Below are 13,415 nucleotides of genomic sequence, written 5' to 3'. Positions count from 1 at the left end.
AAACAGGCCCTTCGGTCTGAACAAGCCTGCACCAACATACTTTGCCCTTCCAAACTAAAACTTTTCTTATTTTCAGGTTCTGTATCCCTCTATTCCCTTCCTATTCATGGATTCGTCCATTGAATGCTGCTATTGTTTCTGCTTCCACCACCTCCTCTGGCAGCAACTTCTGGGCACCCAACATCCTTTGTGTGAAAAACGTGTCTCCCCCATCACTTTTAAACGTATCCCACTCAACATGAACCTGTATCCTCTCGTAATTGACCCCTCCATTCTGGGGAAAGTCTCATATTTTCCATTTCATCCATTCTATTCACAATCTTACAAACTTCTATGAGGGTACCCCTCAACCACATGCATTCCAGTGAAAAAAACAAATCTATCCAAACTTTTGTCATAGGTTATATCTCCCATAACAGGGAAGGTCCTGGTAAACCTTTTCTGTAACCTCTCCAAAATATCCTCATTCATGCTGTGTGGTGAGCAGAACTGTATGCAATATTCCAAGTGTGACCTAACTAAAGTTTGATAAAGCTGCAGTATAATTTGCCTACATACACAATGCTCCTTCCAATGAAGATAAACATGCCATAGGTATTTTCTAATATCTTATCTACCTGCACTGCCACCTTCAGTAATCTGTGGACCAGCACAGCCAAATCCCTCTGTATATCAGATTCACAAAAGTTCTGCCATTCACTGTGTAATTTCCACCTGTACTTGACCTTCCAAAATGCATAACCTCACATTTGTCCAGATTAAACTTCATCTGCCCTCTTTCTGCCCATTCCTCCAACTGATCTATCGGCAACTTTGCCAATCTTTGTATTGTCCACAAGTTTATGAATTAGACTAGCCAGGCTTTCCTCCAAATTGTTTCTGCAGACCATGAACAGCAGAGGTCCAACACTGGTCCCTGTGGAACACCACTAGTCACAACTCTCCATTCTTTAGATTAGAGTAGAGCTGGAAAAGCACAGCAGGTCAGGCAGCATCCAAGGAGCAGGAAAGTCGGCGTTTTGGGAAAAAGCCCTTCATCAGGAATGCTCATTGAAGGGTTTTTGCCCGAAACATCGATTTTCCTGCTCCTCGGATGCTGCCTGACCCGCTGTGCTTTTCCAGCATCATTCTGGAAACTCTGGTTTCCAGCATCTGCAGTCCTCACTTTTGCCTCCAACTCTCCATTCTGAAAAGTGTCCTTTCACCACTACTCTCTGTCTCATATGACTCAGCCACTTCTGTATTCAGCTTGCCAACTCACCCCGATACTACGTGACTTTGTTTTTTGTGCCAGTCTGCCATGAGGGATCTTGTAAAAGGCTTGAATGAAGTCAGTGGAGATAATATCAACCGCTTGCCCCATATCAATCGTCTTCAATAGCTCCACAAAAACCCGATCATGTTAGTGAGGCATGACTGCCCCCACCCCACACAAAACCGTGCTGCCTATCACTAATAAGTCAATTTGCTTCTAAATGCGTATAGAAATTGTCCCTGAGAACCTTTTCCAATAATGTACTTACAACCAACCTGAGGCTTACACATCTGTAACTTCCTGGATTATCTCTGCTGTCTTCTTAAACAATTGGACAACACTGGCCATTCTCCGATCCTCTGGGACAGCCCCTGTGGCCAAAGAGGACACAAAATTTTCCGTCAATGCTTCAATAATTTGTTCTCTCTATAGACTGGGATAGCTCCCAAACTTTTCTACCTCAATACTTTTTTTAAGATGCACAACACCTAAATAGAAACTTTGCTGAGAAATTCGACATTGCCTTCTTTAAGATCATATTCCATCAATCCATTCTCTTTGGTGAATACTGACAGAAAATATTAGAATATAGAACATAAAACAATACAGCACAGAACAGGCCCTTCAGCTCTCGATGTTGCGCCAACCTGTGAACTATTCTCAGCTCGTCCCCCTACTCTATCCCATCATCATTCATGTGCTCATCCAAGGATTGTTTAAATCTCCCTAATGTGGCTGAGTTAACTACAATGCCAGGTAGGGCAGTCCACGCCTTTACCACTCTCTGAGTAAAGAACCTGCCTCTGACATTTGTCTTAAATCTATCACCCCTCAATGTGTAGTTATGCCCCCTCGTAAAAGCTGGCGTCATCATCCTAGGAAAAAGGCTTTCACTGTCTACCCTATCTAATCATCTGATCATTTTGTATGTCTCTATCAAATCCCCTCTTAGTCTTCTTCTTTGCAATGAGAACAGACCCAAGTCTCTCAGCCTTTCCTCGAAAGAGCTTCCCTCCAGACCAGGCAACATCCTCGTAAATCTCCTCTGCACCTTTTCCAATGCTTCCACATCCTTCCCAAAATATGGCGACCATAACTGTACACAATCTTCCAAGTGTGGCCACACTAGCATTTTGCATAATATTGTGACTCCAGAACTCAATCCCTTTACCAATGAATCCTAACACACCGTAGGCCTTCTTAACAGCACTATCAACCTGGGTGGCAACTTTCAGGGATCTATGTCCATGGACTCCAAGATCCCTCTGCATATCCACACTACCAAGAATCTTTCCATTGACCCAGTACTCTCTCTTCTTGTTATTCTTCCCAAAGTGCATCACCTCACATTTAGCTGCATTGAACTCCATTTGCCACCTCTCAGCTCAATCCTGCAGTTTATCTACGTCATCTGCAACCTATAACGTTCTTCCAAACTGTCCACTACTCCACCAACGTCAGTGTCATCTGCAAATTTACTAATCCATCCACCTATTCTTGCGTCTAAGTCATTTATAAAAATGACAAACAGTTGTGGTCCCAATACAGATCCTTGTGCCACACCACTAGTAACCGGACTCCAGGCTGAATATTTTCCATAAACATTAATTTAAGATCTCACCTATCTCTTCTGGCTTCCACATATAGATTTTCTCCTTTATCCTAGAGTGGGCCACCCTTTCCCTGGCTACCTTTTTATGTATGTGTAAAAAGCCTTCAGATTCTCCTGAGCACAAAGTGAGTCCTAATCAATATAGGTAGAGTTAAAATCACCCACTACAACAACCCTGCTCTTTTTACATCTTTCCAAAACCTGATTATATCGTCTCGCCTCCATCTCCAGTTGGCTTTCGGGAGCCTGTAGGATATCCCTAGCATTGTGACTTCATCTTTTCTATTCCTGAATTTTCCCCATACTGCTTCACTGCAGGAGTCCTCTGCTTTGTCTGGGTAGCACGGTGGCTCAAGGGTTAGCACTGCTACCTCAGTCCAGGGACTTGAGTTCGAATCCAGCCTCTGGCGACAGTTTGCATATGCTCCCCGTGTCTGTGTTCGCTTCCTCCCACAATCCAAAGATGTGGTGGTTAGATGAATTAGCAATGCTAAATTGCTCACAGTGTTCAGGGATGTGTTGGTTAGGTGCATTAGTCAGGGATAAATGTAGAGTAACAGGAACGTGGAAGTGGTGTTACTGTTTGGAGGGTTGGTGTGGACTTGTTGGACCAAATAGCCTGTTTCCATACTGTATCCTTCTTCAGGGTTCAGCTGTGAGATATTCCTCTACGAAGAATGTTACTCCCCAGCCATTTATTTCCCCTTTTATCATACCTGAAACATCTAAATCCTGGGACAATCTGCTGCCAAACCTATCACTCTTTCAACCAAGTAATTCTCGTTAATCTATTTAACAGAATATAAAGTATGGCAGAAAGTAACGAAAACAATTTTCTAAAAGAAATTAGATTGAGGAAGCCAGCTCCCAACGTAAAGATGGATGGCAAGAACCTGTACAACTCGAAATATCCCTAAAATGGGAGAGCTGGCCCAATACTTTTTCGAGTACTGGAGCTGGATCAGTTTTTGTCCAATGTGAACAGGAGAGTTTCCTGACACAGTATGCAGACTGGCCAACAAGGGACGAGTCAACACTAGATTTGGTACAGAGTAATGAACTAGGCCAGACGTTAGATTTGACAGTAGGTGTGCACTTTCGTGATAGTTACCACAATTCGGTTATGTTTAGTTTAGCAATGGAAAGGGAGAGGTATATAACACATGGTAAGGGTTATTGCTGGGGGAAAGGCAAATATGATGCGATTAGGCAAGATTTAGGATGCGTAGGATGGGGAAGGAAACTGCAGGGAATGGGCATGATTGAAATGTGGAGTTTATTCAAGGAACAGCTACTGCATGTCCTTGGTAAATATGTAACTGTGAGGCATGGAAGAAGTTGTCGAGCGAGGGAGCCATGGTTTACTAAAGAAATTGAATCTCTTGCCAAGAGGAAGAAGAAGGCCTATGTTAGGATGAAACATGAAGGCTCAATTACAAGTTAGCCAGGAAGGACCGAAAGTAAGAGCTAATAATGGCCAGGACGAGGCAGGAGATGTCCTTAGCCGCTGGGATCAAGGAAAGCCCAAAGTCTTTCTACAGGTATGTCAGGAAAAAAAAAATATTACAGTAAGATTAGGGCCAATCAAGGACAGTAAAGAGAAGCTGTGTGTGGAGTCAGAGGAGATAGGGGAAGTGAGAAATGAATACTGAGATACAGGCTACTAGACTAGATGGGGTTGAGGTTCACAAAGAGGAGGTGTTAGTTGTGCTGGAGAGTATGGAAATAGATAAGTCACTTGGCCCAGATGGGATTTATCCTAGGACTCTCTGGGAAGCCAGTGAGGAGATTGTGGGTCGTCATTGCCCACAGGACCAGTGCCAGAATACTGGATGATAACAAATGTTATCTTGATCAAGAAGGGGAGTAGAGACACCCCTGGTAATTATAGACGAGCGAGCCTTACTTCAGTTGTGGGTAAAGTATTGTAAAGGTTTATAAGACATAGGATCTACAATAATCTAGAAATGAATATGTTGGTTAAGGATAGTCAACAAAGTTTTTGAAGGGTAGGTCGTGCTGGACAAAACTTATTGAGTTCTTTGAGAAGGTGAACAAACAGGTAGCTGATGTGGTGTATAAGGATTTCAGTAAGGCGTTTGATAAGGTTCCTATTGCACAAAGTATGAGGCATGGGATTGAGGGTGATTTGGCAGTTTGGATCAGAAATTGGTAATTGATGGGAGATGTTCATCCTGGAATTCAGTTACTAGCGGTGTACTGCAAGGATCTGCTTTGGGACCAATGTTAGTTATCAATTTTAAAATAATACCTGGATGAGGGCTTATAAGGATTTGTTGTAAATTTGCGGATGACACTAAGGTCAGTGGAGTTTCGGATAGTGCTGAATGATGTTGCAGGTTACAGAGGGACATAGATAAGCTTCAGAGGTGGGCTGAGTGGTGTCAAATGGAGTTTAATGTGCAAAAGTGTGAGCTGATTCACTTTGGAAGTAGCAACAGGAATACAGTGTATTGGGCTAATGGTAAGATTCTTGGTAGTGTAGAAGAGCAGAGAGAAGTTGGTGTCTATGTATATTTATCCCTGAAAGTTGTTACCCAAGTTGATAAGTTTGTTAAAAAGGCACACGATGTGTTAGCTTTTATTAGTAGAGGGATTACGTTTTGGAGGCAGGAGATCATGCTGCAGCTTTACAAAACTCGTGCAGCTGCACTTGGAGTATTGCTTACAGTTCTGGTCATCACACGATAGAAAGGATGTAGAAGCATTGCAGATGGTTCAGAGGAGATTTACTAGGATGTGGCCTGGTATAATGGGGAAGTCCGATAAGTCAAGGCCGAGGGAACTGTGGCTGTTTTCATTCGAGAGAAGAAGGCTGAGAGGTGATTTAATTGAGACATATAAGATAATAAGAGGGTTACATAGGGTGCACAGTGAGAGTCTTTTTCCTCGGATGGTGATAGCCAGCACAAGGGAAAATAGCTTTAAATTGAGGGGTACTAGATATAGCCCTGATGTCAGACATCGTTTCTTTACTTTGAGAGTAGTAGGGGTATGGAATGACCTGCCTGCAACAGTAGTAGACTCGCCAACTTTACGGGCATTTAAATGGTCATTGTAAAACATATGGATGAAAATGGAATAATTTTGGTTGGATGGGCCTCAGATTGGTTTCAGAGGTCAGCACAACATCGAGTTCCAAAGGGCCAGTACTGCGCTGTCATGTTCTATATTCTATGTTCCCCTTTCATTGTACAAGTGTTTTTTTCTATAAAAAAGGCTAAAAGCCTTTTTCCCTGATTGTTGCCTTAGACAATATTTGCTAACCATAATCAAAGAAGCATAAACCCAGAAATATTGGAACCTCTGCCTTTCCCAACACCTTCAGGAAACAAAAGACCAAGGACAACATAACCGTGTTAAAGGAGCAACATCATCACAGATGTGACTGCATTGGAGAGGGTGCAAACGAAATTCACCAGGATATTGCTTGGTTTGAAGCATTTCAGCTATGAGTCTTGGGTTGTTTCCTTTAGAGCAGAGAAGGCTGAGGCACCTCCTGTTTGAAGTGTACAAGCTTTGAGGGATATGGACGAGGTGGATAGGAAGCAGCTTTACCCCTTATCTGAAGTATCAATAACTAAGGATATAATTTTGAAATGAAGGGCAGAAGGTTTCAAATGGATTGAGTAAAAAGCTTTTCACCCAGATATTGGTGGGAATCTGAGTCAAGAGTGTGGTGCTGGAAAAACCCAGCAGGTCAGGCAGCATCCAACGAACAGGAAAATCGACATTTCAGGCATAAGTCCTTCATCAGGAATGAGGCTTGTGAGCCAAGGGGGACTGAGAGATAAATGGGTGGGGTATGGGTATGGGGGGTGGGGGGGTGGGGGGGAAGGTCACTGAAAATGCAACAGGTAGATGAAGGTGGGGATGAAGGTGATAGGTCAGAGAGGAGGGTGGAGCGGATGGATGGGAAAGGTGATGGACAGGTCAGGAGTGTGGTGCCAAGTTGGAGGCTTGTGATTGGGAAAAAATACGTGGGGGCAGAGGAAATGAGGAAAATAATGAAATCAACATTGATCCCGTGTGGTTGCAGGATCCCAGTCAGGATCTCCAGTATCTACGGTCCTCACATTCTCCTGGTTGGGTGGGAATCTGCAATGCCCTGACTGGGAGGGCAGTAGAGGTGGATATCAGTTCAGATGTTTTAAAAGTACTTGGATAAGAACTTGAAATGTCATGACATTCAAGACTATGACCAAACTGCTGGCAAGTGGGATTAGTGTAGATTCGATGAGGTGAAGGGCTTCTCCTATGCTATATGACTGTATGATTACATCTAGTGCAAATCATGATTGTTCTGAGAGTTTGGAGTGTTTCAGTTGCTGTTAACCATCTTTGTAACTGGCTGGACTCTGAAGGGGAGGTAGTAACGTTGTGGTAATACCTGTGCCAGATTAGATTACATTAGATTGTATTTGATCAGATTAGATTAGATTACATAAAGTGTGGAAACAGACCCTTCGGCCCAACAAGTCCACACCGACCCGCCGAAGCATAACCCACCCAGACCCATTCCCCTATATTTACCCCTTCAGCTAACACTACAGGCAATTTAGCATGGCGAATTCACCTAACCTGCACATTTTTGGATTGTGGAAGGAAACCAGAGCACCCGGAGGAAACCCACGCAGACACGGCGAGAATGTGCAAACTCCAAACAAACGATTACGTGAGGTGGGAATTGAACCCGGGTCTCTGGTGCTGTGAAGCAGCAGTGCTAACCACTGTACCACTATGCCACCCAGTAATTCAGAGGCCCATGCTAACATTCTGGGGACCCAGAGTGAACATTTATCATACATCTGGTCGAATTTAAGTTCCATTAATAAGTCTGGAATTGAAGCCAGTATGAATGACAACTACCATTGATTATTGTTAAAAAAATACACTGTGCTCACTGATATCCTTTAGGGAAGGAAATTTGCATCTTTATTTGTTCTGGCCTACGTGTAAGCCAAAACCTATGGCAGTGATGTTGATTCTTAATGGTCCTCCAAAACCACTCAGTTCAAGGGCAATTGGAAATGGGTAACAAATGCTGGCCTCACCAATGACACCCACACCCCACAAAAGCAAAAGGCCTTTGAAGAATGCAGTTATGGGTGTAACTTCAAGAAGTCAGCTTTAAATCAAACCCCCAGTGTTTGAACATCAAAAGAACAAAGGAGACGTCCAGCACAGTAACAGGCCCTTCAGCCCTCCAAGCCTTTACCAGTCAGCATGACCGAACTAAAATTAAAAAAAACCTTCCACCCTTATTCAGTCTGTATCTCTCTATTCCCGCCCTATTATTGTAACCATCCAGATTCCTCTTAAATGTCACCAATATGCCTGCTTCCATCACCACTTCTGAAAGTGCATTTTAGGCTCCTGGTACTCTCTGCGTGAGAAAAACTTCTCGCAAATCTCCCATAAATTGTTCCCTCCTCCCTCCCCCACCTTGAAATTGTGCCCCATTGTAATTGAAGTTTGAACCATGGTGGAAAAGGCATCAGACTATCCGCCCTATCTCAGCCTCTCATAAATTTGTAGGCCTCTGTCAGGTCCCCTCACAGCCGCTGTAATTCCGGTGAATACAATCCAAGCATTTTTAACCTTTCCTCATAGTCAACGCCATCAAGACCAGGCACCTTCTCTGCACTCTCTCCAATATTGCCAACAGTTTCATTTTTGTACTTTTTTCAGGGAATACTTGCATTTGTATCATGCTTAATCTCACCTCAGACATTTCCGAAGACAGTCTTTCCAAATATAAACACCACGGTCATAAATGTAGTTGCCAAATTATGCACAAAAAGATCCTCAAGTTAAAACAGGATTCTGACCAGAGAATCTATTGTGATGTTTATTAAGTGTTCAATTTTGTGTGGTTTACCAGGGAGAACTGCCCTTCTCTGCTGAACAACGGAAGGAGAATGTTTATTTTCCACTGAGTGGGCGAATCAGGCCTCATTTCTTTTTTCCCATAATATCCCTTCAGCGTGAAAACATGTGATTCAGCCCAACAGGTCCACATCGAACCTCGAAGGGCATTTCACCCAAATCCATACTCCTATACTTTTCCCTGCAATTCTGCATTTCTCATCGTTAACACACCTAACCTACACACCGCTGAACACTATGGGCAATTTAGCATGGCCAATCCACCTAATCTGCACATCTTTGGACTGTAGGAGGAAACCAGAGCACATGGCAGAAACCCATGGGGAGAACGTGCAAACTTCTACACAGGCAGGTGCCCGAGGTGCAATTGAACCTGGGTCCCTGACGCTGTTAGGCAGCAATGCTAACCACTGAGCCACAGAGTTGACTGCCTGATTCCAAATGCACTGTCCTTGACAGAGCAGTGTGGAAAATTGCTTCGATTTGACCTATCACAAAAATCAGGAAAAATCCAACCTGCTCCATCAATCTACACCTGACCAACAGTAAAACAATGGAATGTGTTGTCAACAGTGCTATCCAGCAGCAGTTACTCAGCAATAACCTGCTTGTTCAACCTCCGTTTAGCCTCTGTCTGGGTCACTCAGCTCCTGACCACTTTTTTGGTTCAAAGATTAGTCAGTGGGATTCATGGGAAATTCTCTCCTGTTTAGTGTCATATCTAGCACCTTGGAAGATGGTTGTGGTTGGAGGTCTCAGTTGCGAGACATCATCACAGTGGTTTCTGAGTGTTGTCTCCCAGGTCCAAATATCTTCATCCCTTCATCATAAGATAAAAATTGGGGATTTTCACAAGTGATTGCAGAAGGTTACGCACTATTCATGATTCCTCAGATCCTGAAGCAATCCATGGTAAAAAGCAACAAGGTCTGGACAATATCCACACTTGGAATGATGCATAGAAAATCACTGTAGCCAGAAGAGCCCGGTCAAAGGCTGGGAATCCAGGAGAAAGAACACACCTCTTGACTCCCTAATGCCTGTCTGTTTGTACACAATGCAGAAGTCAGCAGCGTTCTTGAATACTCGCCACTAGCTGGATGAGTGCAGTTCCAACAATACTCAAAAACCTTGTCATCTTGACAAAGCGCCATATGTACAAATATTTGTTCACTACACCACTGATACGCAGTAGCAGCATTCTATAATATCGACAAAATGCACAAATTCACAAGGTCTCCTTACACAGTCCATTTCAAACCCATCACCACTACCATCTAGAAGGACAAGTGAATTAGACACTTCAGAACACTGCTTCTGCAAGAGTTTCTCCAAGACACTCACTATTCTGAGTTAGAAAGATATTGCCATTTCATCAGTATCCATCGGCCAAAGTCCTGGAACTCATAGATTTAGGTTATCTGATCAGCATGGATGAGTTTGACCAAAGAATCTGTTTCTGTTCTGTACAACTCTATGATTCTGACATTGTGGGTCTACTTACACCAAATGGATTGCATACATTCAAGAACCCAGCTTGATACAAACTTTCTTCAGGATATTTAGGATGGGCAATGATTGCTCGGCCAGCCAGCAAATTCTGCATGTGCCTGGCAGTCTCCTTAGAATTCTTTACTGATTCCAGATCAGACAAACAGACAGCTTAAGCTGAGCTCGAGATTGGAATTGCACATTGCCCACTTCCTCAATCTTCTCAAGCTGCCAAAATGTTAGACCAATGGCAACATGGGCCACTTCCAAAAGCTCTGTCCTGTCTGAAGTACGTTTTCTTATAGGAAACCTATTTCATAACTCACTTTCCTGGGGATGCAAGCACTATTTTAAACTTTGTTTTCCCAGTTCTACTAGGACTTTTCTCAATGTTGCTCAAATGCTGTTGTTTGTTGTTTGTCTTTTCTTCAGGCACCTTTGGCAAAGACAAGTTCAGTCTCACAGCTAAATAGAAGCTGGAACTGCTTATCAATAGAAGAATCCTAGATTCCCAACCTTATGACTCCATAGTCATAGAGACATAGAGATGTACAGCACAGAAACAGACCCTTCGGTCCTACTCATCCATGCCAACCAGATATCCTAAATTAATCTCGTCCTGTTTGCCAGCATATCCCTCCAAAGCTTTCCTACTCAGAGATCCATCCAGACGCCTATTAAATGTTGCAATTTTCCCAGTCTCCACCACTTTCTCTGGTAGTTCATTCCATACATGCACCGCCCTCTGCATGAAAAGGTTGCCTCTTAGGTCCCTTTTAAATCTTTCCCTTCTCACTCTTAACCAATGCCGTCTAGATCTGGACTCCCTCATGGTCTGCTAGCACCAAATAATGACTTCAACATGGAAGCCCATTAACAGGGAACCAAAGTTATGTGGTCTTTGACGATTGTACTGGAAAAGTAAAGATGGATACTCACTCATTAGTTATTAGTTGTCACTTTCCAATACTGATCTGCCAGCATGAAAACAACATCATGCTTCTGAAACAAAAAATTATTTTATTTTCTCAAGGGGGCTGTCCCACAATTTTCTCAAAGGCTGTCTTTTATTTTTTTTTGTGGCTACTTTTACAGTTTAACTAGCTGGTTCTTTTGATGGTGCAATCTCGTTGTAACAACATTATCTTCTTGCCCTGATCTAGGGGGTCTTTGGGCAGAAGCCGAATTAGAACAACATTCTCAATAAAAATCAATAACTTATATTAAAGCCACACAAAGAAAACATTAATTTTCTCGGCCCCAGTGATTGAAGCAAGAGTCATAAGTGAGGAACAAGTATTTTCTTAAATCATGCATACAAACTTCCAAACATGCTAAGCATAATTTCTGAGACTGCTGAGATCATAGCTCGTAGATTGCCTAATTGTTTCTACCACAGACATTGCACCTCAAGTAATTCACACTCCGTGAGACACTTTGAGATGAGATACCACATAAATGCAAATATTTATCAAACTATCCAACTGACAGTGTTCATTACAATCACATTCACTATATTTCCCTCCATTATTGTAGGTCTTATTTAATTCAGAGTCTGCACAGTAAATTGTATGGAAACTATTAGCTTGGTTTTCTTGTCTAGAAAGGTATTGAAAAGTTGAAAACTCGTTTTTTCCCCTTTGTCACTCCTCTGTCTTATTTGTAGCTCCTCTCCCTCCCGTTAGTATTGTCATTTCTCTGCCCTTCCCTCAGGACCTCAACTTTGCTTTGCAAGCTTCTCCCCCTATCTGACAAGGACTTGATTTCTTCCTTCATTACCTTGTCCAGGTAAACAGTGACATCTGGCCTTGCTGAGTCCATCCAGTCACTTTATTCACTCACATACTTGCTGCTGATGGGTCTGCAGTGACACTAACTTTGGTGATATGAGAAACAAGTGAACTTTTTTTTCTCTCATACACGCAGCATACATAAAGAACATAGAACATTACAGCACAATACAGGCCCTTCAGCCCTCCATGCGGCAGTGAACTGTGAAACCAATCTGAAGTCCATCTAACCTACACTATTCCATTTTCATCCATATGTCTATCCAATAACCATTTAAATGTCCTTAAAGTGGGCAAGTCTACAATTATTGCAGGCAGGTCATTCCACACCCTACTACTCTCTGATTAAAAAAAACTACTGCTGACATCTGTCCTATGTCTATCACTGCACAATTTAAACCTATGTCCCTTCAGTGTCCACCCTTTCTAACCTTCTGATTATCTTATGAGTCTCAATTAAGTCGCCTCTCAACCTGCTTCTCTCTAACAAAAACAGCTTCAAGTCCCCCAGCCTTTCCTTTTAAGAACTTGCCCCATTACCAGGCAACATTCTAGTAAATCTCGTCTGAACCCTTTCCAAAACTTCCACATCCTTCCTATAATGCGCTGACCAGAATTGTACACAATACTCCAAGTGTGGCCATAGCAGAATTTTGTACAGCTGCAGCATGACCTCTATTTTAGCAAGATCTCTATATCTGCAGCAGTTCTCGTTTTCTTTGATGTCATTTGATCAAATGATTATTTGAACACTATGCCCCTGTCTTTTGTACAACTGGCTTGATCTTTATTTAAAGGGAATTGAGTACAGAAAGAGGAAAATGTTGCTACAGCTATCGGTTGCTAGTTAGACCACGTCTGAAATGTTGTGACCAGTTTGGCTTCCCTATCTAAGTAAGAGTATATTGGTATTGGTGGAAGTCTAGAGAAAGTTCACAAGACTGATATCACTTTGTCTTATGATGAGGAATAGAGTAGATTGAGCCTGTATTCATTGGAATATAAAATAATGAAAGGTGAACTTATTGAAAAATAGATTTATTTTAGGAGACTTGACAAGTTCGATGCAGACACGATTTCCTTCAAGGGAATGTTTAACTCCAAGTGCATATTCAGAATATGAGGTGGCTGACACTGGGGAGGATAAATTTCCCCCAGAGACGTGTGAATATGTTAAATTATTTACCACAGATGGTTGTTGAGATTGGGTTATTAGATACAATCAAGTTTAAGAGCGAATTTTAATCAGTAAGAGAACCAACGGTTATAACAAAAACATGGATAACTGTATTAAAGGATTGCCAGTTTAGCAATGATCTCATTAATTCGCAGAGTAGACCTGATAAGCTGAATAGTC

General features: G+C 42.4%; 1 protein-coding gene across 1 annotated transcript in view; it reads right to left on the bottom strand.

Annotated features, from left to right (window-relative positions):
- The window catches only part of LOC140454053 (uncharacterized), a 118,155-nt gene extending 116,525 nt beyond the window's left edge, over nt 1–1,630 (bottom strand). The window contains exon 1 of the mRNA XM_072549015.1: nt 1,531–1,630. The gene's annotated coding sequence lies outside the window, so the exon portion shown is untranslated. The remainder of the gene's footprint in view (nt 1–1,530) is intronic.
- Between the last annotated feature and the right edge of the window lie 11,785 nt (nt 1,631–13,415).

This window comes from Chiloscyllium punctatum, chromosome 28 (assembly GCF_047496795.1).
Source record: "Chiloscyllium punctatum isolate Juve2018m chromosome 28, sChiPun1.3, whole genome shotgun sequence".
Classification (NCBI taxonomy): Eukaryota; Metazoa; Chordata; class Chondrichthyes; order Orectolobiformes; family Hemiscylliidae; genus Chiloscyllium; species Chiloscyllium punctatum.
Note: the sequence above shows the minus strand (reverse complement) of the source record. Positions and strands in the feature narration are given on the sequence as shown.